This window comes from Schistocerca gregaria, chromosome 3 (assembly GCF_023897955.1).
Source record: "Schistocerca gregaria isolate iqSchGreg1 chromosome 3, iqSchGreg1.2, whole genome shotgun sequence".
Lineage (NCBI taxonomy): Eukaryota > Metazoa > Arthropoda > Insecta > Orthoptera > Acrididae > Schistocerca > Schistocerca gregaria.
Window position 1 is genome coordinate 807,742,327 of NC_064922.1, and position 27,474 is coordinate 807,769,800.

General features: G+C 40.5%; 1 protein-coding gene across 3 annotated transcripts in view; it reads right to left on the reverse strand.

Moving 5' to 3' along the window:
* LOC126354375 (peptidyl-prolyl cis-trans isomerase A-like) overlaps positions 1 to 27,474 on the reverse strand; it is a 286,906-nt gene that overhangs the window by 100,126 nt on the left and 159,306 nt on the right. The gene's annotated exons all lie outside the window — the stretch shown is intronic.

Consider the following 27,474-nt stretch of genomic DNA (forward strand, 5'->3'; position numbering starts at 1 on the left):
GTTATTGTTTGATTGATACTGGAAGCCCGATATCAGGAATCAGTGAAAAATTGAGGGATAGGATAAATAAAAACCATGAATTTGCAGAATTACCAGTAGTTGGGGTTAAAATTAGGGGAGCGACAGGAAGATTCATTAAACAGTAAAATGTCAAAGTCTTTTGTCTTTCAAAGTTGGAGATGTGGTCTTTGATCAGGGTTGTCTTGTCATTCCGGACTTGAGTGAGGACATAATTCTAGGTATGGATTGGATAGTAAAAGTGGATATGGGATTTAATTGGAAAAATAAAACTGTCAAATTTAGGGAACCAACAGATAAAAATAAGTTGTATACAGAGAGCTTCATTGAGAGGAATAGTAATAGTCATAATCAGATCAGGGGGGTGGATTATTTAGATGATGGGAGATGCACTGATCCTTTTGAAAAACAGACTTCTATTGATGACAAAGATTATCAAAGCATAGTAGAAAATAAGATTGCTGAAGCAGAGAGTTTAACTAGGGAACAACAATCTGATCTCATGGAACTTTTATGGGAATATTCTGATGTATTTAGTGACAGACCAGGCAGAGTGAAAGGGTATGAATGTAAACTTGTACTCAAACCGGATGATGCATTTTTCATTAAACCTTATGGGATTCCATTAAGCAGGAGGAAAGCTGTAGAGAGGGAGTTGGAAAAGATGCAGACTTGGGGGGTTATTCAGAGGTGTAATAGTGAATATAATAATCCTGTCATAGCCATTGCCAAGAAGGATAATAGTGTAAGACTTGTCCTAGATTCTAGGTTCCTCAATAAATTACACTCCTGGAAATGGAAAAAAGAACACATTGACACCGGTGTGTCAGACACACCATACTTGCTCCGGACACTGCGAGAGGGCTGTACAAGCTATGATCACACGCACAGCACAGTGGACACACCGTCGAATGGCACTAGCTGCGCAGCATTTGTGCACCGCCGCCGTCAGTGTCAGCCAGTTTGCCGTGGCATATGGAGCTCCATCGCAGTCTTTAACACTGGTAGCATGCCGCGACAGCGTGGACGTGAACCGTATGTGCAGTTGACACTGTTGCTCCTGGGGTATTGGCGAGGACCATTCGCAACCGTCTCCATGAAGCTGGGCTATGGTCCCGCACACCGTTAGGCCGTCTTCCGCTCACGCCCCAACATTGTGCAGCCCGCCTCCAGTGGTGTCGCGACAGGCGTGAATAGAGGGACGAATGGAGACGTGTTGTCTTCAGCGATGAGAGTCGCTTCTGCCTTGGTGCCAATGATGGTTGTATGCGTGTTTGGCGCCGTGCAGGTGAGCGCCACAATCAGGACTGCATATGACCGAGGCACACAGGGCCAACACCCGCACTCATGGTGTGGGGAGCGATCTCTTACACTGGCCGTACACCTCTGGTGATCGTCGAGGGGACACTGAATAGTGCACGGTACATCCAAACCGTCATCGAACCCATCGTTCTACCATTCCTAGACCGGCAAGGAAACTTGCTGTTCCAACAGGACAATGCACGTCCGCATGTATCCCGTGCCACCCAACGTGCTCTAGAAGGTGTAAGTCAACTACCCTGGCCAGCAAGATCTCCGGATCTGTCCCCCATTGAGCATGTTTGGGACTGGATGAAGCGTCGTCTCACGCGGTCTGCACGTCCAGCACGAACGCTGGTCCAACTGAGGCGCCAGGTGGAAATGGCATGGCAAGCCGTTCCACAGGACTACATCCAGCATCTCTGTGATCGTTTCCATGGGAGAATAACAGCCTGCATTGCTGCGAAAGGTGGATATACACTGTACTAGTGCCGACATTGTGCATGCTCTGTTGCCTGTGTCTATGTGCCTGTGGTTCTGTCAGTGTGATCATGTGATGTATCTGACCCCAGGAATGTGTCAATAAAGTTTCCCCTTCCTGGGGCAATGAATTCACGGTGTTCTTATTTCAATTTCCAGGAGTGTATTATGTAGGGAAACTGATCATCCTGAAAACATTGATAAATTACTACACAAGTTTGAACATGTAAAGTTTATGTCTAGCCTCGATCTGACCTCTGGATTTCATCAAATACCATTAGCAAGGGAATCTCAGAAATACACAGCATTCTTATATAATGGAAAATGTTATACCTTTAGTGTAGTACCATTTGGGCTGAATGTATTTGTTGCAGAGTTTATCAGAGCTTTAGAATATGTGTTGGGAAAGGAATTGTTACATAAATTAACTATATATGTAGATGATATTTTGGTATCCAGTAAAAGTTGGAAGAACACATAGGGTTACTTAAGGAAATTTGTGAGGAGTTTAGAAAAGGAGGAATGTCACTGAAGTTATCGAAATGTAAATTTGCAGTGAAACAATTAAAATTTTTGGGGCACATTATATCTGACAATGGAATTATGCCAGATGATGAGAAAATTGAAGCAATTCCAAAGTTCCCACCACCTAGGAATAAGAAACAGCTAAAGTCATTTCTCGGACTGTGTGGAATCTATAGGAAGTATTGTGCTACTCAGGCTCTTAATACACCTTGTGTAGGGAATTTGCTTAAAAAGAATACTATATGGGATTGGAATAAAGATTGTCAGATTGCTTTTGAAGAGATTAAACACCAGTTGGTAAATAGTAAAATCTTATGTAGGCCAGATTGTGGGTTGCCTTTCTGTATTATGACTGACAGTAGTAACTATGGTTTAGGAGCACACCTTTTCCAAGTGAGAAGTCAGAATGGGGCGGAAGAACATAGATCTATTGCTTTTGCCAGCAGGACATTGCAGAAACACGAGAGGCAGAACACCATTACAGAAAAGGAACTATTAGCCGTTCATTGGGCTTTCTCCAAATTTAAGAATTATTTATTGGGTCACGAGGTAATAGTCTTTTCAGATCATAAAGCACTATACTACTTACAAGAATGTAAATTATACCATAGTAGAATCATGAGATGGACACTTTTTCTTCAGCAGTTTAACTACACCGTCAAATATATTAAAGGTGATGAAAATTGCATAGCAGATGCTCTTTCAAGGCATCCTTTGGGAGAATCTATTGGTGACAATGGTGATGAAGGAGGGAATGAATTTAAAATTATGTATTTAAAAGGGATAAATGTGGAGAAAGATGTCGCGAAAATCTGCAGTGATATTAGACGGTTTCAGAATCATGATGAAGAGTGGAAACTGGTGAAAAGTTATATTGGAAAGAAGGGAAAAGAAAAAGTAGGGCAGTATTACAAAGTTCATAGAGGAATATTATTTCGGAGGATGAAGGAAGATAGTGAGGTATGGAAGTTATGTTGGCCATATGAATTTGTCAAATTACTTGTAAAATATACCCATGAAAGTTATGGTCATTGTGGGGCAGCAAAATGTATACAAAAGATTCAAGAAAACATTTACTTTTACAATATGGCGAGGACTGTGAGGAAAATCTTGTCCACTTGTGACTTGTGTCAGAGAGTCAAGGTAACCTATCAAACGAGTAGAGTATTTCCAAAACAGCAGCTTGATGTTGTAGCAATTGACTTGTATGGGCGACTGCCAACCACTAGAGGAGGGTTTATGTATGTTTTTGTAGTGGTGGACTTATTTTCCAAATTTATGCTACTAGCAAAAACATTATTTCATGTTTTATCCATGACTATTTTAAATGTGTAGGTGTACCCAAGGCAGTTCTTAGTGACAACGGATCACAGTTTACATCCAAAAGTTGGGAAACATTTATATATAGAGAGGAGATCAACCACATACTTATTTCAGCTTATCACCCATCCAGCAACCCAGCCGAAAGATAGATGCGTGAAATTGGGAGATTATTTAGGACTTACTGTCATACTGACCACAACACTTGGATACATTACATTAGCAAACTTGAAGATGTGATGAATAGCTTACAGCACAGTTAAACAGGATTCTCTCCACATGAGATTCCTTATGATAAAAAGCCACCAAATCTTATTAGTGAATTGATTGAGTTTCCAGCATGTAACAGCTTGTCAAAAGAAGAAAGAGAGGAGATTGTAAGGAACAACATGAAAAAGCAAGGGGAAATTAGGAAAAGTAGACATGATAAGAGGGGGAAAATGTGTGAGTTTAATGTGGGAGATTTAGTCCTAGTGAAAACAGTAGAAAAGTCAAAATCATTGTGTAGGGAACTTAAGAAATTCTTTGATATTTATATAGGACCATTTATGATATCTGAGAACCCACATCCAAATGGCTATAGGTTGATCTGTCCTGAATATAGAAAACTTTTTGGTCTACGTAACATCACGGAGTTGAAGAATTATAAAAGTCCAGGCTAAGTTTACAGTGTCACAATTTTGAAAACTTGAGACTCTGTCTTGAACTGTATCTGCATTTTGGTTTGTATATATTTATGGTTATTACAATGAATATCTTGTGCTCTTGCCTTGCATGATGAGTGCAAAATTTAAATGTTTCTTTATACTCATGTGATTTGAAAATATAGATTTTTAATCTTAGTATCACTTATATATGCTATACATTGTTTTTCTTGTTGAGGCATAACTCACAAAATATGAGTACTTAAGTATAGTAATTTGTACCATTGCCTGTTGTGAGGCTTATCTACTATTACCTCAAGTATATATGGATTTAATAGGATACCATACAATTTAGAGATGTACATTTTGATTTACTGATACCTAACATAAAAACACAATGATAGGACTGGAGAGAAGTAACAGTAGATGAGATTTTTCAGTGGTAAACTTTTATTTGTGAATCCTTTTTATGTAATATTTAAATTTCTTTATGCCTTGCATTATTACTTAGTCAAAATTCCGAAGGTGTGACGTTTTTTCTGTACCACTGAGACATCTCATTCGAAACTTACCTTGCCACTGACAATGTTGTGTCTGTAATACACAAACACTTAGGTAATTCTGTCAAGATTTGATTCTGAGATCTATGAAATGACTGTGAAAGCAGTCTATATATGATAAAACTGTACACTCTAAATGACATTAGAAATCTGGAATTAATCACTTACTGAAGATATACATTGAAACTGTAGATATCAAAATGCTGACTATTTCACTTACTTATGCACAAAGCTATGAAACTTTGGTTTTGTTGCGTGGTCAGCTCAGTATGGATTAATTAAATGGGGAGTAGACGTCATGTCTTATGACATAGGCAACTACACTAACCACAAATTTACACTTGTGAAGTGACTTATATGCTACGATATGGATATGTGACTGCAAGACGTTATGACCAGAGTAACCTGTCTTTACTACAAACTGTGTGAGTTGAAGTATGAGGATGAAAAACTGCAATTAATCTTGAGTGAACCAGCGTTCATACTCTAATAGTGATGGTGATCCTGTTTTGCCACAGTTGTGTATACTATGTGGTTCTCATGGAGACACATAGACACCATGCGCCTTGGTACTGGTTGGACTTCTGCATACTGTTTAGTCTTGCGTCCTGTGCATATGGCCAAGATTGATTGAAGGCTGAGTATTGGTGGCAGAAGGTGGATGATTCTGCAATATAATTAACTAATCTACATGTTTTATGTGACTAATGAACTGGGTATGGAGAGAGGACTACACACTGTACATAGATGTACACTTTACATGCTTACACATTGCCTATGCCATGAGTAGAGGAAATTTTCATATAGATGTATTCATATTTTCTTTGAATTTTAGGATTAGAAGTGTGTTTGCTCTGACCTGACCAAGCAATTGCTAGCTTCTGTTCTGATCAGTTGAGAAAACAACAACACTTTTATGTGGATGGAGCTCTGTATCTCCGCAGATTTATGTTTTACTGACTAACTCTGAAAGAAATTGATCTTGTATAGACACAGAATATGAGATAAGGGTAGGTTGGATGAGTGTCAACATGGAGTGGATTAGGATTAGAAAGAGGGTACATTACAGGTTGTTATTATTGGAATGAAATGTGGGATAAATTATATGTTTGGAAATAAGTGTTAGAGAATCTGTGTGGTGTTCCTTTCAGATTTAAGTGGATCTGAAGTATCATCAACTTTTGTGTCTTTCTTAATGGTTTATTGCCCATAAACTGTTCCTGCTCTAAAACCTAATTGTATTATGTTTTCTCTGATGGTTTTGTTATGTACGTTTTGGTAACATACCAGTGAAATGTAATATTCATTTTTTAATAAATTTCACTCTGTACTCATTTTCTGAGTTTAATTTGATTAGTCAAAGTTCCACAGCAGAGAGAGTAGCAAGTTGTAACATCCAATAAATCAGTGCACAGTGACAGTATTCTCAGTTTACATGTTAATTATAACTTTATGATGTTACAGAATAACATCAACAAATGTAAGAGACCTTACTTATCTGGGGAAAGAGGGGCTAATGTATGACTTATGGGGACAAGACATCCAGATTCAAGAGAATGACAGTGAGTTACAGCTAAGATTGCACCAAAATATGGAACTACCAGTGACTGTCATCTGGAAAGGTGTAGAACAGGTGGGTTTGGCTGCAACTGCAGTTAACGTTTCTCACAGAAGTTAATCAGGCAAGGAAGTTATTTACCGATTCAAGACCAATGTCTATACAAGTTGGTAAATTACAAGCTAAAGCAGAGCATTATGCAAAGAGAGTGGACAATTTGTTGGAATTACCTGCTGAACAGAGAGAGGCTTTACAAAAGCAAATTGCTGGATTGTGGGAATGGATTAATATCTCAGCATTGGCGGAGGGGCTGAGCACCACTTTGGAAACAAGTAGGCCACAAATATCAGAATATGTGGTGCAACCTATAATAAAACCGGTTATGGTGAGCTAAAGATATTAACCAATCTTGGATCATATGAAATGACCGATTCCCAAGTTGAAGACTCCAAACCCAGAAATCCACTACGATATAGCTATATGAAGAAGTGTAAACACCAACATATATAAACACTTAATGTCATTACAAAGATGCTTATGGACTTCCTAAAAAGATAAGTAGTGATAAACAATTATTTGTATTTGATTTATGAAATGTATGTTCCCAATATGATTTCCACAAATAGATCAATATGTGATAGTATTTTCTTTGCTACATGTTGTTAGAGGTAAATCTTTGTCTTTGTCTGAGTTAGTAGTATGAGTTGGAAGCATGAGTATAAAATACAAGATATGTGTGTTGTGTTAGGATCATGGTTGATGATGAGTAGTATTGTGAAGTGAAATGGCTGAAAGTCCACTAGTGTTCATAAGATATTATTTAACAAAATGAACCCAAGCATCCTGTACACCAGTATAAAAAGTTAAATTTTAGAATGAACTACAAACCTACAACACACAACAAAGAAGAAGAATAAAAGATGACTATTATGAAAACTGTTTATTCAAATTCTACCTTTGCTACCTCTCTCTGCAGTGTGTCACTACCTCAGCATGCCAAGTGCTGTAAAATGTGACCAGCTGCTCATATTATTAACTTACTTCAAAATGAATAAATCAGCTTTGGGCTACAAGAGGATGGTGACTGTCAGAAACCCCAAAGTAGTATGTATGCTAAATTACCTAACCTATTTATAGGTTATGTGGTAACATCATGTGATATAGTAGCAGCCATAAGCCATTTGCTGGATTTGTTAGTAAGATTTAAGATCAAATTGAAGCAATTGGGATATCACCACAGTAAGCATTGAAGATGCAGTTTCCAGCAATATATTCAGGAAGCAGTACAAGGGGGGAGGGGCATACCTTGAAGGAATTAAGAATAACCTCATGCACAGAAACACTAACACCAAGGGTTTTGGAGTTGTTAACCTATTCTACATACAGTTGCAAGCAGAGAGTAATCAGAAGGACCTCCTATTATGCAGACAAAGTAAAGAGAGTGCAAAGGCACTATGTTTACCATGTAGACAGAAGTAAAGCAACTGATTATACAAGGTTTAAGACCTGAAGATTAGCAGAGGGCAGTGTTCAGTACATCTCCAGTAATTTTTAGCAATTTAAATAAAATAATTGACTATGTACAAGCGATGACATATGTGGATGCTCAACAACAGGTCAAAGAGGAATGAAGCAGAAATGGCATGTGTAGGGGTTTATTTTGTGGAAATCAGGGACATGTAGGAATAACTGAAGTTCAACACAATATTGTAATACAAAAAGGAATATGCATTGCTTTAGATGTGACATAATGAGACACTTATGAGATTATAATTCATGGAGGCAAGTAAGGAAGAGGGAAGTAGGGGTATCCAGTGTTGGGGATGTTGCAGCAAGGTCATATGAAACGAGAATGCCTGGTATAGATACAAGATGGAGAGGAGAAATGACACAAGGAGAAGGGGATTGCATTAACAAATCTGAACTTTGGAGCTGTATTTAGAGGATATGTGGTATTATGCACACCGACAAGATCAAATTATCACTCAAATGTTGCAGTGTCAATGAAGAACTGGTATACATATTTTTAGATTCAGGTAGTCCAGTAGCTATAGCTATGGTTAGTGAACAATGGGTTCAAAGCAATAGTAACCATTGTAAACGGCCACCATTAAGTGAGGAAGGAGAAGTATACAGAGCAGCTAATGGTAGTTCAATGAATAAAAAGAGAAAAATATGTGGCTCAAACTTAGTATTGGACCGTACACTTTGGGGGGGGGGGGGAAGGAAATAAAGAAACGCACAATTTTTTTTGTGCAATCTTGGCTTTTGAATGTTTTTAATAATTAAAGCAGATCACCTTTCAACATTCTCACAATGACAAGATTCAATACGGTTGGAAGGTGATGATCAGGATCATGGCTGATTCACACTCCATGTATTATTGGATCAGATATTATAGCTAATGTGGGTTTTATCTCAGATTGGGCCAATTGGGAGGGAGGGAGGGGGGGGGTGAGGGTGAGGGGGGGGGGATTCTGTTTCAAATTTAAGTAAATCAGGAAGTTATTATTTTGTCAGTTACACAGAGTTAATGAGATTATGAAACAGGGTAAGGAGGGGGAAGATGAGGTAGGGAACCCAGAGATTTATTGAGTCACCTGCAAACTTAATTTGCAGATTATTAATTACCAAGTTGGGGAAGACATCATTGATAGAGTACAAGATCAAATTAACAGGCAATGTACTGGTGAATAGTTGTCATCTCCTCTGATGTAAATACTTATGCAATATATTGCTGAGATGTGAAATGTTGGAGAAGGATGTCGTCAGGCCGCCTAATTCACCATATGCAGCCCCAGTATTTCTAGTACCCAAGGCTTATGGACAGTGTCGACCTGTGGTAGAGTACCAGGATCTGAAAAAAAAAGGTTATAATTAGGTCAGTACCTCTGCTGGATATACATTCCAGTTTCATGTGGTTCATGGAAGCCATGATTTTCACATCATTAAATCTTAAACAAGCAATAACCGTATTCTGTAGGCAAATGAATCAAAACTGGTAATGACATTTTCTACCAGTCAGAATATCTATGAATGCAAACTTGTACCGTTTGGGATAGCCACAAGGGTGGCTGCTCCATTACAATCAATGGATAAAATTTTTGGAGACATAAAGTTTAGATATCTGTACCACTACCAAGACGATTTTGTCATTTATAATGCTGCCTCTGAGAGACATGTGGAGCATTTTAAGGACATTTTTACAAGGTGAGGGGAACTGGATTAACTGAGCCCCAAGAAATTGAAGATGGTGTGCAGTAGCAAGCGTTTCTTGGGGCACGCTGTGTCAGCTGACTGGTTAACTACTGGTATTGACCCCCACAGAGAGCAACCCATACCAGAATTCCCAACACCCACAAATGTAAAAGTCAATGTCCCTTTGTCAGAATGGTGATTTTTTTTTTTTTTAATTCATTGTTGATTTCACTCAAAAGGCCACTCTGCTAAATAGTCTAAGGTGCAAGACTTGTAAATTTAAGTGGGGGGAATCACAACAGGCATTCAAAAATATCAAGTAAGCACTGAGTACAGCTCCCACTTTGGCAATACCAGAATTTAATAGCCGATTTATACTTCAGATTGATGCATCCATGCAGGGTGTTGAAGTGGTTTTGCTCCAGGAAAGAGAAGTTCTAATACTATCTAGAGTGTGCCTGCTTTAAACTGTAGATGGATGACAAGGTGATGGTTGGGTGGTGGCCAAACCCCATAAAACAGAAAGTAGAGCGATGGCTGGTAATGATACTTGCATTTTCCTTGATGTAGTAAATATTGTAGGAAGTGACAACATTATTGCCGTTACCTTAAGTAGAATGTTTGATTCACAGAACCTCCAAGAGGAGCTGCAATTAGTTAACTTGATTTTAAATGATGTATCACAGTCATTTAAGAATATTGAGTAATATCAGACACAGGGGCAGAAATTGCAGAAATCATAAATAAGGTCAAGAAGGGAAAAATTTGGAAGTCATACATTATGAAAAAGAGTGTTATGTTGTTATGTTCACAGTGATAAACAGCCTAGCATAGTAGCCCTTAAGCTCTGGTTCCACATATTCTAAAATATATCCATGACTCACCACATGGGGCAGCAGGGAAACACACGGGACTATGTAAAACTTGTAATAAAATCCAGGAAAAACGTATCTAGAAAAATTTGGATACCAAAATAAGAAACCATATTGCAGCCTGCCAGATCTGCAAGCAGAGTTAGCTGGCTCAGAATACAAAATGGGAGTTAACTCACATTCAGGCCAGTGGACAGGATATTCCAAAAGATGTTTATTGACTCCATCAGAGCTCTCCCAAGAACCAAGAAATGGAATAAGTATATCTTAGTTTATATTGAAGCATATTCAAGATTTATGTGATTTATCCTGATGAAAGAGGCGAAGTTGCATGCAGTTATCCATGGCTTGAAGGACATTTTTGCTGTGTTTGGTCCAGTCGGTACATTGGTGACTAATAATTTACATCACATGCTTTTAAAATTTTTTGTAGGGATATGGGGATCAAGTACATTACCACTGCACCTTATTATCCTAATCCTCCAATGCTCAAAGTGTAAATCAGAACCTCACAGCTACACTAATTGCATACCACAACAAAGACAAGAACAGGTGGCATTGCTAATTTTCTTGGCTGATGCTGCCATTTAATACTGCTAAGCGCAAGATACAAGGGAACACTCCCACAAAATTAATGTTCAAATTCGAGATGATGATTCTGTTGTGCAACCTGTGGCCATTAGGTGGTCTGTAATATTGGGTAGGCAGTTGGCTGTACAATGGAAGAATGCCAAACAGAACATCGAGCAAGCAAATGCAGTTGAAACTGCAGTTGGCAGCAGCCAAACCCGCATAAAGTGGATGACAGGGTCTTGCCAAAAAAACTATACCAGAGGAAGCAAAGCAAGTGATAAGACATTGATGAAACTCTTGACCCATTTCAAGGTACTGTTTCAGGTCATTGATCTGTTGGATACTGCCATGTGGTTGAACTTGCTGATGTATGATTATGAACTTTATTCACTTTGTTGTTTTGAAACATATTTGCTGGTGTGTATCTTGTGTGGCTTGGATTCCTGGATCAGTGCCCACATTGTAAGATTAGGCCTTAATATTTTATCATTATTTTCTCCTTTCATGAGTCAACATATCCTTACATACTCTGGTTTATGTGGCTGATTGATTTTCTGCCATGTTCCTACTCATGACTGAGTATATTCTTCTTGTCTGTCCCCATCGCTGTGAGTTTTCAAGATAGCTGACTTGTCATAGACTTAGGTTCTGAATTTTTTCCTTCTCTTTTAATGATTTAGAAGATGTGACTTTATAGATGTAAACTTGCAATTTTTAATTCAAGTAATTTACATTGCCTTTGCATTTACTTATATATTTTAGTGTTGTAATGTTGTAGTGTTGACTTCGCAGCATTTGTCTTGTGACACAATGTTCACCAGATCTCAAAATCCGAATGCCATATCCTCATAAGTGTATAGATTATGACTTGTATAGTCGACATTTTTCTTATGTTTTCTGTAATATGTTATGTATCAGATATTTTTATACTGCTGTATTCTGTCTTTTTGCATGATTTTGTACACTGTTTGGCAAATCTTATAGTAGGTCACAAAGTATTGTAAACACACTGTTTCCATATTTTGTGAGAGAGTATTGTAAAGGGACGTCCTCCCCTAACATTACTTTTCCTCGACAGTAGTAGTTGATGCTATAAATATTTTTCAAATTTTGGACAGATCAATATTATCTTAGCTGTTTTTCTGAAAAATTTCATATAATTTTATATACAACATGTTATATTTGAAGCTAAAATTTATCAAAAGGAATTGCTTTACTTTCGTTATTATAATCAATATGTACTGGCTCTGTATGTACAGTTAAAATAGTTTTTTTGTAGAAACTTTTGAAATTACGAAATACTTGGCACACTTAAAATTTCTGTTATTAATTATGCAATCTAGTACTGTTTATTATGTTTATTTCTGGACCCATTTATAAAATAATAATCTAAACTAACAGAAATTCATTTGTCAAGAAAAATTGTAAACCATTTGGAGTACTGTTATTACTGCACAGTGTAGTAGTAGTAACCATGCCTCTGAAGTGATTGGATGTATTTTTGTATTTTGGATGAACAATGTAATTCTGGCTTTGCTAATGTAAAAATTCAAAAGACAATGTGATATAGTAAAATGTGACACAATAAATCATTTTAAAAACAAAAATTTTGCAAAGACATTCTTCAAAATTATTTAGATCAATTGAACCATGAGAACCTAAAATGTGAGAATTTCAGCTTCAAGAATCAGACCCCTGACATGAAGAACTGGAGCCAACTGTGTGAGAAAAGATAAGTAAAAATTTACTGTAAGTCTTACTCCTCTCAAATCCTCTGAAGGGACTTCACCATCAGGGACAGTAGTAACAACAAGAAAGGGAGGGGTAGATTACTCTCTGGGTGGTCAGTTGCTCAACAGGTGCTTGTCTCTTCACCCATACACATCTCCACAGACATCATATAACTCTGTCATCTGTGGCCTGTGGTGCACCACAGTTGCCTCAGCTCCTGTTTTGGATAGTGCTATTTTGCCATGCACAGTATACGTGAACCCCGGTGCAATATGAATAATTTACAGACATAGCCATTTCAGAAATACTTCCACCCTTGACCCACGAGCCAATGACCATGTCCTGTTGGATGTAACTCCATTTCCACATTAGGACAAGGATGAGTGCACTATTTTCTATGGCACTCTGACATACTTTATATACAATCCACTGTTAGTTCTTCCACTTGCAGTCTGTGTGTGATTGTTGTACATTCATGTTGAACATAGGTGATGGTCACATTGATGTGACTAGACTGTATGTGTATAGATAGACAAAAACACACACACACACACACACACACACACACACACACACACACACACATGCACATGCACACTGTCTGATGTAAACCAAGTAAACATAATGTTACTGAATTAAATGGCACTGAATTCCCTTCCTCAGTCTAATCAAATTGCAGAACCTGCAAGAGTTACAACACTATTCACCTATCTCTTGGAAGAATTGCAACACCTTTCACCTATCTACAGATACAACCTAAGAGAGAAAACAAGGCTAAATGGTTGCTGCATCAGCACAAAATGGGTAATATGCTTAGATGCATGATTTCAACAGTAATCAGAGAGCTGATCCTCTATGAGTGTTGAAAGCATTCTAGTCTACCCAGAAGATGAGCAAGGTAATACAGTGTATCATGACAATCCAGGAAAAATTAATTTCAAAATATTTAGCAACATGTGAATTTAAATCATGTGTACTGAGAAATATGACAGAGAGAACTGAGAAAATATTCTGCAATCACATGAATTAATAATGAACACATGTCCCCAATAAATGAAATTGCTACATCTACAGTGTAACTTGTCAAGAGATTGTATCTTAAGGAATAGATGCTAAGCTGTGGTGTGTTGGATTTAATCTAAACATGAATGAAATACCACACCTAGAATGGTATAAAGATACACATACATGAAACTGAAGTACACATATACAGACATAAACAGAATGAAATTTTGAAAAGAACTATGCACCAACATAAATAAAATGTGCACACATACACTAATCCCAATACATATGTGCAACTTATTCTTTACACAAATGAGGTATTGCATTTTATGTCACACTTCTTATTTTTCAGTTGTGAAGTATCTTCTCATCCTGATGTGGATATAAACCTTTACTTCTACTTGAGTCTGGATAGGCCAACAGGTAGGATACAACATTTTGTATTCTGGCTATTAAAAATGTAAAGTGTAAAGAATTGGCATTTGCAATTCCTTTTACTTAATAAAGAAGCTTATGGCTGCTGTATTAAAATTTGGTTGCCTACTTGTAAGACAAGTGTCAAAGACACTTTATGGTTAAAATATTGCCAGCACTGTTGCGTTTTGTCAGAAAATGTAGTAACTACAGCTTACCAAATTTCTCCTCCTAGGAGACTATTCCAATTAGTAGATATATGTCATAAGTTATTCATAACTTCCTCAAAGCTGAACAGATATAAAATAATATAAAATATGAAAACCATAAACTGTGTCTTTTATAACAATAAGTCCAAATGAACCTATTGAATTCACAGAATACACGAGTAACTGGATTGCTTTAAGGCTGGTGTTTTGAAATTACTACAGGTTTAATACCTGGTTCTTGCAAGAACTGCTTCCTTTCATGGCTTGTAAGTGTACTTCAATTGTCTGATAGAATGTATTTGGGTTTACAGAACTGGGGTATAAAATCATTAAATATACATTTGATGATGTCCATTGTGTCTGTACAAGTAGTGTACATCCTTACAACCTTGAAAAAAACATCATACAGAAGTGCTACATGTTTTACAGCTGGTCTACTTTATGACAAAGGACCACAGACATCAACTGATACAAACTGTAGTGGCTTTGTTGGTAGCATTGAGTGTAACGTGCCTATCATACAGACATTCTACAGCTTGGTCATCTAGTACATGAGATACAAGTGTAAAAGTCTTTGTATTTTCACGTATATCTTTCGAGAGTAACAGTATCCTCCTAGTTTCTTTGCATATTTCACCACAATGTACTGTCCACAAGCATTGTGGGTATGCCAGATAAGGTGTTCTTCAGCTAATATTGGAATGCAAACACAGCATGTATACTGTAGTTTATATATTATACTGGAAATGATGATGATACAATGGTGGCACTGACCTCAGAAAGTTGGAAGTATGTTACAAAATTCATTACAATTAGTTCCTGAGTCAATTTTCAGAATCTGGGTATTTCAGAAATACTCCCTGTATTTTACCCCTGACCCCTTCAGAATTTGAAAGAGAGTATTCCAGTCATCATTGTCAAAAGCTTTATCTAAGTCTAAAAATGCTAGAAATGTAGGTTTGCCTTTCTTTAATCTTTCTTCTAAGGTATGTATGACAGCTTTTTTGGAGTCACAAAGCCAAAGAGTACCCAATGCACAGCATATCAGCCACAGAATTCTGTCTGGTAAGTACCCACATCATCCTCTACTTTTTGAATCATTGTCTTCTGTGTTCATGAAGTTCCTTAAAATGTTCATCCATTCATCATCGATCAGCAATTTTTTTCTAATGACACCTCACTTATCACTTGACATAGCGCTACAGCATTTTCACGTGTACTTTTTCATATAGCACTTGCTTATAGCTTTTGTTGGTCACTCACACTTTTCTTGATTCTTGCACATTAATTTCCCATGAGTACAGTAAATATATCACACACAGTACAATAATTACAATAAAAATAATATATTCAACACCATTAAACATAGGTTTGTGTTCAGTAACAGTCACATAAAAATAATACTATAAATCTACATTTCTATCTTAAACAGGAAAGGACAAGTTTCCCCATCCCAATGGTCATATCTGTGCATCATCTCAACATTCTGTATCCCAGACTCATTTGCATATCTTATATTTAACTACAGAGCATAATCTTTCTACAAAGTTCAGTAACACTACATACCACACATATTAAAAAGAATAGAAAGACTTACTATTCACAAAGTAGAATAAAACTATTTCAAGGTGAAGTTACTTCATATTATCAACCAGGGCTTAGCTGATTGTCAGCACTTCAGTTATGCTGGCTATTCAGTATCTCGCTGCATCCATCTGGAGATTCAGTAGTATGTTTTGTTATTATGTGTTCTTGTGCATTGCCCTATAACGTGTGACATAAATATTTCCTTGTAACTTCTTTCAAACATGTCTGTCAGTACAGTATAAGTTCTCATATGCAAATATATTTTTCTTTTACAACTATTTATTTCTTTTTTATGTACTGATTCATCAAGCATAATGCCCAAAACAGCATTGATTTATGTGTGGGTTTCCTAGTGATAGTAACTGACTGTGCACAGAAAACTCCAACTGATTATGATTGGGCACTTTTGTTATGGCTCATATAATTGCAACAGACACATGAGAAACATAACAGATAATAACAACTCAAACATCTGCATCCTGAGTCCAAAGCACACTCAGACCAAAAAACACCGAGTACAAAGACAATTTACTCTGCACTTGCCAGGCAGCAGTTACCGGCAGTCTATGGTCACCACAGAGCAATTACATAGTCCACCATCCAGTGGGGAGGACAAACTAGTCAACCTGCATGCGTGAAGTGGACTGGCACAGAAGATGTCGGCGTTGAAGTACAGGTGGAGAGGGGGATGCAAATCTTGTGCATCCAATCAGTGCTGAATGTTGCAGCTATGCCAGCTGTGTCTACCCCATTAGGGGTGTGTGCAGAATGGTGATGTGTGACATGAATGTGGACTTGTGCAAAGTGCTCCTACGCGAAGGATGAAGATGGAACCCTCATGGAGCTGTAAGCTCATCACGTGGACACCCAGAGGCGATGACTGAGATTCAAATTTCATTGACAGTGGACGTAAGGGTCTATTAGGGGGGACGGAGGGTGGGGGGTGGGGGGAAGGGTTGGGAAATAATTTAGTTCAGAGGAAGCACTGGGACAGTCTGTGGGGGCATTGGGTGCCAACACTTGTGATGGGGTAACGTCATACGCAACACGTGGTTGGGCCTGAGTTTGTGGATAGTCACATGCAGTGCATAAGTGAAGTGAGGGTAGAATATCATCACACACAACAACTGAGCTACCCGAAGGTGTAGGCTTGAAGCACATATGATCAAGGGGGGGCGCAGGGGAGTGGGTGCTATGTGTAAGATTGGACCCGTCGCATGCTGGAGGAGCATTCAACACGAGAGGTTGTGGTACAGATTTCTCGATATGGAGGCTGGTTTCACACATTGAAGAGAAACTGTCTGCCAACAGCCAATGATGAGAATGTCCATAGTACTGTCCATGTGAGCCAATACTTGGTGCAGACCAGAGTAAGGTGGTTGTAATGCCACTTTGACTGCGTCATGCCACAGGATAACATACTTGCAAGAGTCCAGAGCTGAATGCAGAAAAATTCAATGATGGATGTGTGGTCATGGAGGGGTCACACAAATTGCAGCTAGGTGTGACCGGCCACACTCGACTAGAATGGGGAGGTTGGATAGGTTGACGGTTGCTTCATTGTTGATGAACTCTTTGGGGAGAATTAGGGTCCTACCATACAGGAGCTCTGCAAGTGAAGCCTGGAGATCTGTCTTATAAGCCATGTGGATTCCTAACATAACCCAGGGAAGGATGTCGGACCACTCACCACATGGTATGTGAAGTCTGCTATCAGAGTCCTGTGCAAAGGCTCGATCAGTCCATTGCTCTGTGGGTGGTAAGCCATAGTGCAGAATCTATCCGCCCCACAAAGTGGGCAGCCAAATCGAGCTATCCAGGAGGATAAAAATGCTCATGCTACAGAATCTGCTGTAATGTCCTGCAGAGATATCTCCTCCACCCAAAGTGTAATGCAGTTGATGAAACACAGGATATACCTAAAACTATCAGACGTGGGTAACGGTCCTACGAGGTCCAGAAGCACATGCCACAAGTGCCCTTTCAGGATGTCAAATTTACCTAGAGATTGATGTGTGTGCCTGCTGACTTTGCTGTGCTGGCACTGTATACAAGCATGAGACCAAGTATGAAAATCCCTCTTCACACCTGGCCACACAAAGTGTTCTGTAACAAGGTGTGTGGTAGCCTTAACACCAGAATGTGAAAGGTTATGTAACGAGCAAATACTTGGTGACATAGCACGGACATAACAATAGATGGGCAGTGCCCATGAACGTATCGCACCATAGTGGCCTAACCGAGCCCAGTAGATTGCAGGAAACAATCTGGAGAGAAGTAGTGGTGTCCTGTCAGAAGTTGTGCAGTTCAGTATCATTGTCCTGTAAGCAGGCCAGTTCACTGAAATTAAGGGGGGATGAAATAGCATTGATACATGATAGGTAGTTGGCTACCATATTTTCTGAACATCAGATGTAATGGATGTCTGTTGTGTATTGGCAAATTAAGTCCATCTGCTAAAATCTATGTGGAGGAAGATCAACAGTGGGTTTACAGACAGCATCCATGAGGGGGCAGATCTGTGAAAATTGTTACATTCCTTCCTTTGATGTCTTTGAAGAAATAAGTTACAGCTTTGTACACTGTAAGCAATTTTCTATCAAATTCTGACCATTGTCATTGAGCCACAGGTAGATTTTTGGAAAAAGAAACAAAGCGGCTGAGTCGTGTCACCAATATGCTGTTAGAGTACTGCACCAATTGTGAAATCACTCACATCCACTGTAATAGAGATGTGGGCCTCTGGCAAAGGGTGGGCAAGAGTGACAGCATGTGGTAATGCTGATTAAGATCTTCAAAAGCTCTCACCATATTGTCAGACCACTGTACCTGGTGATTGCCAGAGGTTTGTTTACCAGCCAATGCATCAGTAAAGAGGGGCTTGAAAGGCTGCCACCATCGTAAAAGGTAGAAATTGATGGTTCCTAAGCACCAGCATAATTTGTGAAATGACACTGGGAGAGGTAGATCACAAATGCAGTCAACCCACTCTCGAAGTGGGCACATACCTCTGGAGGAGATGGTGCACCTCAGAAAAGTGACAGCAGTGCATTGAAGTTGTGACTTGTCATTATTTAACTCGACTCCATTGCGTGTCAATACAACACAGATAGAGCTCGTGTTCTCTATCAGAGGGAGAAAAATGAATTTATTATCAAGGTATTCATAACAACATGAACAGTTAAACAGAAGTGAGTCTATAAAACATTGGCAAGTCTAGGCTGCATTTTTGAGACCATAAAGCATGTAACAAAATTTGTAGAGGCCAAAGGTGTGATCAATGCTGTCTTTGGTATGTCACTCTTTTCCATGGGTATCTGTAAATATGTCTTGCAGCAGTCCAAGACACTGAAGATGTGTGCTCTACTAAGTACTTGCATGAAGTCTTGTATATGAGGCATAGGGTAATTGTCTAATGTGGTCTGCACATATTAGACAGATGACAAATTTGCACCCTTCCATTGGCAAGGTGAAGAAGATGTTGAGATTCATCAAACCATGCAACACTCTGCCACTGCACTGAAATCCGGTGCTGATGGTCATGTGCTCATTTTACTCATAGTGGTTGATGTCATGGTATTAATATTGGCACATGGATGGGTCATCAGCAGCAGAGGCCCAACGTTAGTAGTGTTCAGTGCACTGTGTGTTCAGACACACTTGTACTCTGCCCACTACTAATGTCTGATGTTATTCCCACCGCAGATTGCTTCCTGTCCAGTTTTACCAGTCTGCGCAGCTTACAACATCTGACTTCTGTAATGAGGGGTGGCCGCCTGACCTCACAACGTCTGGACATGGTTTCACCTTGGTCTTGCCACACGTTGAAGACACTCACCACAGCACTCCTCAAACACCTGACACGTCATGCACTTACCAAAACACTTGTGCTGAATCTCTAGGCCATCACAATCAGCCCTTAGTCAAACTCAGATATATTCTGCGCCTTCCACATTATACACACAGACAGCATGCTCGCTAATACTACATGCGCTGTACATGCGTCTGACTAGCAGCCATTCCTCACCAGGTGATGATGCTATTGCCTGGCGGGTTTATATTGATAGTAGGTCTGTGGTCACAATGTTCTGGCTGATGAATGTATTTGGTTCTGGATGACCCTGAAAGAAGAATACACCACAGAAACTCTGAATCTTTTCTTCAATGTTTTCTGGCAAAGTCCATGAAGGAACAAGAATTTTATTTATTGATCGAGTATCAAGACTGACACTTCTGTCAGGATTAGAAACTGTTAATGACAAACCAGAATGTGGGCTCCAGGAGGGTTCTAAAATTTTCCAAGATAGAATTTTCTTGATATCCTTAGTACCAGCCAACTGCTTGGCTCAGGGGACACTGAAGGGAGCATGACAACATGTTTACACTCATATCTACATATGGCTCTAGTTCGTTCTTCAAAAACTACTTCAAATTCTTGCAAAACATCCATAAACTCAGTGTTGCGAAGATAATCAGATTCATTAACTCTCTGCACAGTGCCTTGTTGCACATCAAGAGGTTTTGATGTGGTTTATTATCAGTGAGCTCATCAATGTATTATATTTTTACTGTTTGGCAAAAGTGCCCATGGACCACATCACAGTCAATCAGACTGGCAATGATGTCATCGGGACCTACACGCCAATGTAGGTGGACAGTACAGAGGCCAATCCAAGTGTCCCTCTTGCCTAAAAGGTCCATTCCTACAAACATTCGGTTGTCAAACCATCGACTATCAGGAATGAGTGCTCTAATTTCATTTCCTGTATTTCGGTTTGTAACTGGGCCTGCCAAATCACTGGTCTAGATCTAGTACTAACTGCTCCCAAGATCCAGCATGTATTCGCTGGAAATGTTGGTACCTTAGTTTGCTGACAAATTCTTTTAGAGAAACCCGCCAACAAGGAACATAATTGAATGCCCCTGTCCAGGATAACAGTTATGGGTAATGCAGACTGTACTTCAGATTCAATGACCTGGCTGGCTTGTTGGGTGAAACCAGGTCACAGTTAATTTTATGATCTAGTTTTAGGTTCAGGATGAAGCTTCTAGTATTTTTATGTCCTGACTCTCATCAGAGATGATTATGATTTTGGTTACTACATTTCCAGAAAAAAAATAGTATACCGGGAAAAACAGTATTGACTGTGATGCAACATGTCATATGACACCTGGGAAATACTAGATGTAGTGATAATGGTTTCACTGTCATCTGCCAACAAATAGTGTAGTGGCATAGCTACTAGAGCATCATCTGTGGCTGCCCTATAATAGGAAATGGTCACAGCCAGAAGGCTCAGTGTGATACAAACATGTGAAGCAAGCAGGCAACCATATCATGGAGACGTACTCGGATTTCCTACAACCAACTGAGCGAGTTTGAAATGGGTCAAATTGTGGCCTTCCAAGTGGTGGGATGGTCCTCTTGGAGAATTACCACACAAGTTGGACATGCTGTGTCAGTTGTGCAATGTTGATGTATCAGTAGTCATGTGAACATTCTCGCACCCGTAGATGAGGTGCACGTTCACGCAGCACAGATGCCTTCCAGAATCATTGTGTTGTAAGGGCAGCAGTGGCAGATCATACAACTACCACAGCAAAGATAAGAGGGCTTGTGAGCCCAGACATGTCAGGATGAACTGTTGCAAACCGGCTATTAGCAGTGGGACTATGAGCACTCACATCTCTAGCCTGTCTTTCACCCATGTGACAGTATTGACAGGCATGGTCTGACTGGTACCATCAGAGGATGCCTTGAAAGATTTGAATGGTATGCCATGGTCTTCAGTGATGAAAGCATACTCTGCCAGCATGCAAGTGATGGTTGTTTGCATGTATGACTTAGACCTGGTGGGCACTGTCTCATAAAATACATACTGGCTGCACACCATGCTTTATGGTTTGGGGTATCTCAGAATCAACTGTGCTATTGTCCTGTAAATATAATCATTTCGTGTATTCCATATGTGCTGTTGCAAAAATAAATCTTGAGTGGATTGGAAACCTCTAAAAGGAAGTACTAGTTTCTTTCTGGCAGTGTATTTCAATGATCTTGATAACTGAGAGAGTAAAGACCATTACATCTATTTCTCTATGGATTACTCTCCAGTCTAGGAGGACAGCTATCATCTTGCCAGTTGGTAAAAGTGTTACTGGTATGAAACATGTGGTGCAGGCTACAAGAGTATGAATGAGATTGTGTGTTTGAAGAATGCCAGTCACAGCTGCATCAGTTGTCAGCTCTCTGTTACAGTCTTTTGGGTCACTGTTATGTGATCTGTTATTGTAACCAGAATTATCAAATTGCATTTGTTGTGCAACATACATTCTCATGAATTAGGTCAGTATTATCAATGAAAGACAAGATGCTATCAGTACTGTCTTCTGTTACTAACCTGCAATGGAAGTTTATCCTTGAGTATTCTTATGACATTTCTGTCAGGTATTGTCTCATTCCTGTATTTCATTTCTGTGAAGTACTTTTCAAAATACTTCAACTTACCGCATTTCTTGCTATATGTCTCGAGATTGAAAACTCATTCTCTTAGCCTTTATTGGGTGCCTTGTCACCAACACTTGGCAAGAAAGTCTTGTTCAAATTTGACAAGAGTATGGCATTATCCCACAGCTTCTGTGGCTCATAACGCCACTTCTCCCTGGATATGTCAGCTGGCAAAAGATACGCGTTGTTGCTCATTCTAGAGTGTTGGCAGTATGCCATGAAAAACCCTTACAAAAACAACAGGGAGAACTGATTTTGCATCTGGTAGGAATATGTTAAACTGCATACTCCACAGAATGCTCTCCTCTAATACTAAACTATGGGCTGTGTTCCAAGTCCGACACTATTGGTGCAGGCAGACATGTTTTTTGTCTATCTGCTCAATCCAGCTTGTGATATTGTTGCGCAGCACAAGCTGTTAGTGACACTGTATGTATCAACTGATGATGAATCAAGAGATTCATCATTGATGTTATGCACATGTTGCCTAAGTGAAGCAATTTCTTGTACTACTGAGCCATGCCAGGTCCTTATTTCTTTATTTACAGACCACTGAAGTCTGATAATGTATGTTATACATGCTCAGTAAAGTCATCAGATACTTGCCTTAAATCCTGAATTTTATTGTTCACCAACTCACCAATGCACCTTCTGTGTCTCCTCAGAAAGAGGAGAATTTCCACTCTATTTCTTCAAGGATTTTAGCTTCTTTTTGATGAGCTATCCACCACACATTTTACATCAATGCATTGTATGACGCTGTTTGTTGAGCTATGAACTGTTGCTATCCATATGCTAATTATTTAATTATTTTAGTTAGTTCCACGGACCTTATCCTTCTTCAGCTAGTTCCAGGAACCTTATCCTTCTTCCCCATTCACTCCACCTGGTCCTCATTTGCTGAACAAGCCACCTTCCTCAATACTGACAGTTACATCAGTACCTCTGTCCACACTGAACCTACTAACTAATAACAATATCTCCACTTTGACAGCTGTCACCCATGCCACACCAAAATCCCTTCCATACAGCCAAGTCATCAGCTGTCATAGCATCTATAGTGTTAAGCAGTTCCTCTCCAAATATACCAAACCTCCCACTGAGGCCTTTATAGATGGAAATTACCTGCCCTGCCTGGTCCAGAAACATTGCCAGTGTCAGTGCCTTGTCTGCCCAATCACCTACCACTACCCACAGACTGACTGTCCAGCCACAAAGGATCATGCCCCTCATGAGTCAGTACTACCAGGATCGGGGTAACTGAATTACTTTCTCCATCTGAGTTTTGAGTACTTTTTGTTGTGCGTGAAATGAGAAATATCCTCTGCACCCTTTCACAGCAGTATTCAGTGACCCACCCAACCTACACAATAACCTTGTCCACTGCTATTCCATGTTTCTCCCAACCCTTTGCTCCATGGCTCATATCTCAGCAATATGTGTAGAAATGACATGTTCCATACATCCTCCCACTAACACCCATTCCAGTGCTATCATAGGTATCTTCTATCCATCAAAGACAGGACCACCTGTGAAAGCAGCAATGTGATCTACCATCTGTGCTGCATGAAAACTAACAAGCTGGCTGTGTGTATGAATGATCACCACAAAACTGTATTCAAGAGACAGCTGGGCCATTCAGTTTCTGAGCCTGCCTTACAACATGATGTGCTAGACTTCAACAATTATTTCACAGCCTGTGCCATCTAGATTCTTCCCACCAACACTAGATTTCCTGAACTGCACAACTGGCTCCTCCTGCAACATATCCTCCACTCCCATTACCCTCTTGGTCTCAGCCTTTGTCAGTCCTTGTCCTCCATGTGTCTGTCCTCTTTCCTACACTCATTCCATCCTTATATGTGCCTTCTGTCCCACCACTGCACCTTTGTAGTCCATACTCCTCTCTGCTATGTTGCTCCCACCTCCAACCCTTCTTAGCACAGCCTCCCAGTGTTGCATGTACCAGTTCTGCCTCCCCATCCCACACCTATTCTGTGCCTTCACTACTCCACTGTACATTCCAGCAGAGCTCTCTGCTTACATCAGATACAGTCACAATGAACTTTAGCACCCAGAGATGACAGTAGCCATATGTGTGAGTTGTGCTTGTAATAACAATACGGTAAAGATAAATTGCTACTCACGAGGAGGTGATGACTCACACAGACAGACATAATGAAAAATATTGTTAAAATATTAAAACTTATGGTCAAAGTTCTTCTTCTGCAGTACAATACAGACACATATTCACACAAGCACAACCCATACTCACATGACCTTTATCTCAGGACACTACAGCCCGACTGCAGTGTGCATTCTGTTGACATCTTGATGGGTGCCGTCTCATTTCTTCAAAGAATTTTCAGATGGTGGCGCTGTTCCTGCTTTAACTGTCGTGGCTGCTCTACTTCATGAACACATCTGAGCTTTCAATTTGAAATTCTTGTTGAGCTTTCAATTTGAAATTCTTGTTGTGTAGTCTGATCCTCTTTTTTCTCTTCTTCCTCATAACTTTATGTCACTGCTTGTAGTTCGAATCTCAAAGCCCAGCTGTTGTTGATTTATTGTAGGCACATGTCATATATGGGGTTCGAAGAGGGTTGTACTAGAGAAGACCCCTTGGAGGCTGCATGTGAATGTGCTCACAGAATGCTTGTGCTACCATGTACTGACTCACCACTGCTGGTTTGTCAGAGGATCCTTAGTGTTAGATCAGGGAAGAGGTGCAATTGATGGAGAGAATTCATTCTCTAAACCGGTTCATGAACATTTGCAACCAAAAACTGCCATGTAAACTTCTTGTGCAAACTGAGGTTCACAGTGTGTGTGGTGGTCCCAAATAGTTTGATATGAGTGTCATTTGCAGTGAGGGAGAATGTTCTGGTTACTTGCACCAAAGAACACCCATTTAGCAGTAGTGCATTTATTCACCTAAACACATGCAAGGCTCACAGAGAACTGAACATCGCAGAACAGCCCAAAAGACAATGCTCAGAGTCTAAAGACGATGCTTGGAGAGTCCAACGACGAACGCATATTGATGCTGGTGTCGACCTCATCGGCAGGCGCCACATAGCCTCCTCCTCATCCCCCCCCCCCCCCCCCCCACCATGCAGTACGGAGTACTCTTGAGAGGCTGGGGGGGAGGGGTGAATAAGGCATTGGCAGGGGTGGTCCATGGGAGCTGGACCACAGTCAGCTCGACAGCGTCGTCGGGGAGCTGTGTGGGTAGATGTCGTGAAGGAAGGTTCAGCCACTGAACCTGGAAGTCGTTGAAGCGATCCAGGCATCGTACTGAATGTGCTGGTTGTGTGGCAACAGGTAGGCCGGCGGTTTGCGGGATGTCTCCGGTGTTCAGATTGACATCGGGCGGGAGGGGAAAACATCTCACCAGGTGGCAGGGAATAGTGGAGGTTCTGTCATGAGCACTGGATGAAGAGAAACACAAGATGAACAGTGTATAATTGCGCAGTATTATTGAGATGTTGTGGATTATGTCTGGGGGCCAGGCACAAACACCTCGAGTGAGGGCACGTTCAAGATGGGGGGGCGTGAGAAACCTCGACAGGGCGAGGCAGGCGACGGTGGAGAGGTTGAAGGGACCAGTGAAGGGGCTGGCGGTGAGGGCGTGATCATAGGTAAGCTCAAAGTGGGGAGCATGTGGTCACTCGATGGAGTGCATGAGACCAGAGTAGAGGGCGAGGTCGGAGGAGAGCTCGACGATTGGAGCTGGAAGTCACTCAATGGAGTGTGTAAGTCCAATGTGGAGGGAGTGGTCAGAGCATCGTGAGCCACAACAGGGAGTGGCGTGGTCGTGGCCTGAGGAGGGGGTAGAAGAAGGCTCGACATGAGCAGGCTTAAGTCTGTTGAGAGAGATTGTAACAGCTGTATCTTTCATCTGGATGTCATAGCTGTTGGCTGAGTGCCGGCGAACTCAGTATGGGCCGGTATATGGAGGTTGGAGGGGAATGCGGACAGTGTCATCTCAGAGCATGATATACTCGCAATTGTCCAGAGATTTTGGGACGTGAACCTTAGAGTACAAATGGCTGCCAGGCGGAGGGATATGATTGATGAAGTGGCATCTGACGCGGTCTGCGAAGGAAGGTAAGTCAGACTGAGGGAGAGAAGCAGAAGGGCTCACAAGGTCGCCAGGGAGAACAATGTTCTGGCTATATACGAACTCGGCTCTTGTGCCTTTGAGGTCTTCCATATAGATCGCACGAATGCCGAGTAGCACAAGGGGAAGGGCCTCCGTCCACAGAGAGCTGCCTTGAGAGTGCGGTGCCAGCGCACAACTAGCCTGTTACTTTGCGGATGATATGCTGTGGTATAGATGCGCTGGATGCTGCAAATGTTACAAATCCCGTTGAACAGGACCGACTCAAATTGTCTGCCCTGGTCAGACATGATGATAGCTGGACATCTGAAATGCAATACCCCTGACTCAACAAAAGCTCGAGCAACAGTTTCTGCTGTAATATTGGGGAGGGGGACAGCCTCGACCCAGCGAGTTGTTCAGTCGATACACGAGAGAACATAGTGAAAGCCGTTAGAGGGGGAGGGAGGGCCGACAATGTCAATATGAATATGCTGGATACGCCCAGGAGGAATCAAAAAGGGGGGAGGGTGGGGGGAGGTGAAGTGTGCTTGTGTACTTTGCAGCATTGGCACACTACACAGGAGCGTGCTCAAGGCAGTCCTTGCTGACATTTCTACACACAAAGTGCTCCGCTACAAGGCAGGCGGTCGCACGAACAACAGGGTGGACTAAATTATGCAATGCATTGAAGACAGCTCGACAGAGCGTGGTTGGGATGAGGTGTCCTAACATGCCCGTACTGTCGTCGCACCAGATCTCACCAGAAATGCCAGGGAAGGTGGTGCGGATGAAGTGTAGTGAAGAAGTAGAGTCTGAAATCAGGTTTTGTGTTTTCTCATCAGCGGGGTGGAGGTTAGGCAGTTCACAGAGG